At 44.3% G+C, this 6,000-nt stretch overlaps 1 long non-coding RNA gene across 1 annotated transcript in view; it reads right to left on the bottom strand.

The window, feature by feature from the left end:
• Positions 1-3,241: 3,241 nt before the first annotated feature.
• The window catches only part of LOC147100148 (uncharacterized), a 43,339-nt gene continuing 40,580 nt past the window's right edge, over positions 3,242-6,000 (bottom strand). Inside the window, exon 3 of the long non-coding RNA XR_015073842.1 lies at positions 3,242-3,539. This is a non-coding gene — a long non-coding RNA (uncharacterized LOC147100148). The remainder of the gene's footprint in view (positions 3,540-6,000) is intronic.

Genomic DNA, 6,000 nt, shown 5'->3' with positions numbered 1-6,000 from the left:
AATTTAATAGGACAAAGTCAGCATGGTTTTACGAAGGGGAAGTCATGTTTGACAAATTTGCTTGAGTTCTTTGAGAACGTAACATACAGGGTAGATAAAGGGGAACCAGTGGACATAGTGTATTTAGACTTCCAAAAGGCATTTGACAAGGTGCCACACAAAAGATTATTGCTCAAGATAAAAAATCATGGGATTGGGGGTAATATTCTGGTATGGGTGGAAGATTGGCTATCTAACAGAAAGCACAGAGTTGGGATAAATGGTTCACTCTCAGACTGGCAATCAGTACCTAGTGGTGTTCCGCAGGGGTCAGTGCTGGGACCCCAACTCTTTACAATCTATATTAACGATTTGGAGGAAGGGACCGAGTGTAACATATCAAAGTTTGCAGATGATACAAAGATGGGAGGGAAAGTAGTGAGTGAGGAGGACATAAAAAACCTGCAAAGGGACATAGACAGGCAGTAAGTGGGCAGAGATTTGGCAGATGGAATATAATACTGGAAAGTGTGAGGTTATGCACTTTGGCAGGAAAAATCATAGAGCAAGTTATTATCTTAATGGCAAGAAACTGGAAAGTACTGCAGTACAAAGGGATCTGGGGGTCCTGGTGCACGAAACACAAAAAGTTAATATGCAGGTGCAGCAGGTGATCAAGAAGGCCAATGGAATGTTGGCTTTTATTGCTAGGGGGATGGAATATAAAAACAGGGAGGTATTGCTGCAGTTGTACAAGGTATTGGTGAGACCGCACCTGGAATACTGCATACAGTTTTGGTGTCCATACTTAAGAAAAGATATACTTGCTCTCGAGGCAGTACAAAGAAGGTTCACTCGGTTAATCCTGGGGATGAGGGGGTTGACATATGAGGAGAGGTTGAGTAGATTGGGACTCTACTCATTGGAGTTCAGAAGAATGAGAGGCGATCTTATTGAAACATATAAGATTGTGAAGGGGCTTGATCGGGTGGATGCGGTGAGGATGTTCCCAATGATGGGTGAAACTAGAACTAGGGGGCATAATCTTAGAATAAGGGGCTGTTCTTTCAAAACTGAGATGAGGGGAAACTTCTTCACTCAGAAGGTGGTAGGTCTGTGGAATTTGCTGCTCCAGAGAGCTGTGGAAGCTACATCATTAAATAAATTTAAAACAGAAATAGACAGTTTCCTAGAAGTAAAGGGAATTAGGGGTTACGGGGAGCGGGCAGGAAATCGGACATGAGTCTAGGTTCGGATCGGTCATGGCCCTGTGGGTGGCGGAGCGGGCCCAGGGGCCGTGTAGCCTGGTCCTGCTCCTACTTCTTGTGTTCTAATTCTGTGTTAGATTTCAGGAGATGGTTCTATTCACAGGGATTAGTGGAGACCTTAGGAACAGGTTGCCAGCTAGGAGTCCTTCAAGAGTAAATTGGGCCTGTTCCTGGCTGGGGTGGAGATCACCTCTTACAGAAGGTAAGTACTGCAGGAAATACAGGGACAGAGTGATCTCCTGGACGAGTTTCAATCGCCTAGATGGGTCAGAGAGGAATTTCCCAGATTTTTTCTCCCAAATTGGCCATTGGGTTTTTTAATCTGGTTTTTCGCCTCTCCCGGGAGATCACATGGGTTCGGATGGGATGGAGAGTGAAAGTAGATTTGGGGTTAGGATCAGATCAGCCATGGTTTTGTTGAGTGGCGGAGCAGCCTCGGGGGGCCGATTGGTCTGCTCCTGCTCCTATTTCTTATGTTATGTTCTTATGTTCAATCACCCCCAAACCCCCCTCCTCTTCCCATGGCACCTTCCCGTGCAAGACCAGGAGATGCAACACCTGCCCTTTTACCTCCTCCCTTCCCACTGTTCAGGGCCCCAAACACTCTTTCCAAGTAAAACAGCGATTTATTTGTACTTCTTTCAATTTAGTATTCAGTGCTCACAGTGCAGTCTCCTCTATATTGGGAGGACCAAAATTAACTTCAGCTACAGCAGTCTGCCTCAATAGAGTGGCAAGTTCTGCTCTGATTTTTCTGCACCCTCCCCATGGGGCAAAGCACTGTAAATGGCGTGGGTACCTGCCACCGTGCACTAATGGCCACATTGCGGGGGGTTCGGAATGGTGTTAATGCCAATACGCTAGCAGCCAGAAGTCCCACCTTAAAGTGACGGCATGAACCTCCAGGAGTTTCAGGTGTCTTGTGGTTTCCTCAAAAGATTTAATGCTGATCTATGCTGAAACGTTACTCTAGAGCTATATCCTCAGCTTAGTTAACAAAGATTGAGACTGAAGTAATTCAAAAAAAATATTGTGAGCAATATCATTGATTTTAAATGGTAGTTGTTCGGTGATTCCTGATTGGTAGTTTTCATTTCCACTTGTGAATTATTGACGAGTACATTCGCTATCTCTTAAGTTGGTTGGAATTTTCAGTGAGGGGGGGGAATCATTGGCGGGGGGGGGGGTTAGCATACGATTCCAATTTTTTTCCCTCAGTGTGGGGACTTGCGGTGCAATCCCAGAAATTCTGCTTAATGGTTGGAGGGGTAAGAACCAGTGGGTTTGCTCACTTACAGCTCAGTGGATAGGGGCAGCAGTACCTGCAAGTTTGTGGTTCTACTCGGAATATCTGCCATGGGGTGGTGGTGGGGAAGGGGAAGATTATAGGGTCTCAGTAGTTTGGGTCATGGTGGGGTCCCTATATATCTGCTCACTGTGGGGAAGGTTGTCCAATTTCTCAACTTACCACGACTGGTGGTTGTTTGTACCCTCCTTCGCTGGGCTTTCTTCTCAGTGATGGGACGGGAGGTTTATTCCAAGATTAGATGTTTCTTCTCAGTGGGGGTTAACTGTGCTTTTCAGCTCTGTCATTAGAAATGATAATCACTGGGTGTTTGGCACAGTAACTGCGTTGCTTTCTGGGAACAGCAACTGAGAAATCTTGCGACTCAATTGTTTCTGCTTTCCATTTTGTTTCTGCCCTTCGCTCTCTGGAGACCAGATGTTGCTTTTCTTCATGACAGCCATTAAAGAGCATGGTCGTTTGGATTGTCTGAACAGCTACATTTTAGGTTCTTGTGAAAATTCAGAGGATTTTTTTTGCATTTCTCTCATACTCTTGTCAACCCATGCAGTGTGGCCCTGTTTTTTGGTGCTCCTGATTTTATTTCTGTGTTAGTTAACTTTCCTTTACCAACATGTCTGCCATTCGCCAATATAAAAATTGCTGCAGTGTCATGCAGTCGAAGAGCTTAAAAATCACATTTGGCAGGAAAGGTTATGGATAAGTTTACTGATGGGCATGTAACATCTTTAAAGAACAATAGTGACACACTTATAGAATAGAACATTGACATTAAAAGAGTCACAAAATGAGGAACAGACACTGAAAAAACAAGTCACAATGTACAGATCCAATTGAGCTGCATCAGACTGCTGGACAGCTGGATTCATGTTATAGATCTGTGTCATTTTGTCTTCCCATCTTCAATTGATTGTATTCAATTTACATTCTTCAGACAAGGCAAATGTTTCTGGTAACAAAAGCAAACTACAGTGGATGCTGGAAATCTGAAATAAAAACAGAAAATAGTGGAAATACTCAGCACTCAGCAGGTCAGGCAGCATCTGTGGAGAGAGAGACAGAGTTGGGCCAGAAATTCGTGTCCAAATGCATGAGTACGGTCGGGGTACTCACGCATCTGGCCGTTGGAAATGCCGGCGTTCAGCATGCACAGCGCATGCGGGGAACGCCGGCATTTCCAGTCCTCGGAACGAAGGGGTTCATAGGCACAGCGCGTGCGCAGTGAACTTCATCGATTTCATTCATGGATTCAGTGAGGGTAAGTCCTTACAAGTTACACTTGAAAAAAGCATGTGTAAAGTTGCTCCAAGGCTGCGGAGGAAGATATATTTTACCGTGGAGCTTCTGAAAGGCAATATTTTTGTTTGGGAAAGGGAGGAAAATTATTTTAAGAAATGCTGAGGTTAGTTTTAAAGTTTAAATTTTTTTTTTAAACAGGTTTTCAGTACGGTAGGTAGAAGGAGCAATTGTGGCTGTGTGAATTGAATGTGAGAATGAGCGTTCTAAAATGAGTAATGTAACATTTCCAACACTTTTAAGAAAGAAACTTTTCATCAGTAATAAGTAATTATGTATGTATGTCCGCATATATTCCTTTACGTATATGTATGTATGTTTTATATTCCTTTACTTATGTGTATGAATATGTTTTTAATTATGATTTTCCAATAAGTTACTTTCTCTGAAAGTCATAATTAAATACATATTCATACACATAAGTAAAGGAATATATACATACACGCAAAGGAATATATACAGACATACATACATAATTACTTAAAAGAATATATTACTGATGAAAAGTTTCTTTCTTAAAAATGTTGGAGTCATTTTCACATTTAATAAACACAGCAAATTCAATTCACATAGCCACAATTGATCCTTCTACCTACAGTACTGAAAATCCGTTTTAAAAAACAAAAATAAACTTTAAAACTTACCTCAGCATTTCTTAAAATAACTTTCCTCCCTTTCCCAAACAAAAATATTGCCTTTAAGAAGCTCCACGATAAGAAATATCTTCCTCCGCAGCCTCTGGAGCAACTGTACTCATGCTTTTTTCATGTGTAAGTTGTAAGGACTTGACCTCACTGAAAGCATGAATGAAAGCGGCGAATTTTACTGCGCACGCGCTGCCTGTACAGTCGCACGTGTTCTGCCTCTGAACCCCTTCGTTCAGAGGACAGGAAATGCTGGTTTTCCCCGCATGCGCTGTGCATGCTGAAAACCGGCATTTCCTCCGGCCAGACGCGTAAGTACCCCGACCGTACTCGCGCGTTTGGAAGGGAATTACTGGGCCAACATTTTACATGTCAATAAAATGAAAAATTTAACAATTGCACGATTTGCCCCCTCACATCTGCGACTGAAGGTCCAAGGAGGTGCATTGCGCAAGAGGTCATCGTCGTACGTATCCTCACACTGTTCCCTTTCGGGAACTGTATGAAGTGGTGGAAGGATTTCTGGCCACGTTAACACTCCTTCCGTGACCATAACCATCTTCATACCAGCCATTAGGGTGGTTAGTCCTATGGCGTGAGGGTTTTACGGGCTCCCACAACCCATCTGAGGGAAGGGGGGCACCCACACCCGCGGACGCAAGTATCCCGCTGGATGTCCACCCAGAATTTATAGTTGTAGCTCCGACTCCACTTGCCGGGACTGTCTGGAGCAGGGTTTGAAACCCTACTACTTCTGGCCCAGCGGCGGGGATGCTTACCGCTACGCAAAAGGCCCACTCCGTGCAAAAGGTGACACCCATACGTTTCCTGCGCCTTTTCCCTCCCCGTGACTGGAGCCCTATGCTGCCACTTGAAAGACCAAGCTATCATCTGTCCTTTTTGCGGCGCCTTTGACTTCTCATTACCAATGATGAGCAGGCGCTGCGCCTCCACCTCGTTGAGGAGATTGCTGAGGTCATCATCAGTTCAATTGTGAGTTCTTTTAATGCCGTGAATTGTGCTCATTCCAGCCATTTCACGTTGCTAATCGGATTGGGCCTTTGGCGTAGCGGTAGGATCCCCACCGCTGGGCCAGACGGGGTAGGGTTTCGAACCCCGCTCCAGACAGTCCCGGCAAGTGGAGTCGGAGCTCCGGCTCTAAATTCTGGGTTGACATCCAGTGGGATATTTGCGTCTGTGGGTGTGGGTGGCCCCCCCTCCTTGTATAGCTTGTGGGAGCCCGTAAAACCCTCCCGCCATAGGACTAACCACCCTAATGGCTGGTTCAAAGATGGTTACGGTCACGGAATGAGCGTTAATCACGGCCATAAATCCTTCCACCACTTCATACAGTTCCCCAAAGGGAACAGTGTGAAGACACGTATGATGACGACATTGCTAAATAAATAAATGGAATTTAAAAAATTCTTTTAGGGCTTTTAAAAGTCTTTAAATTGCTTTAATTCTGTTTAAAACTACTTCAGATTCTTCAAAATAATGTAAACGT

The sequence above is a fragment of the Somniosus microcephalus genome, chromosome 27, assembly GCF_052327205.1.
Source record: "Somniosus microcephalus isolate GS21.2 chromosome 27, FLI_Smic_1.0, whole genome shotgun sequence".
Taxonomy (NCBI): Eukaryota; Metazoa; Chordata; class Chondrichthyes; order Squaliformes; family Somniosidae; genus Somniosus; species Somniosus microcephalus.
Note: the sequence above shows the minus strand (reverse complement) of the source record. Positions and strands in the feature narration are given on the sequence as shown.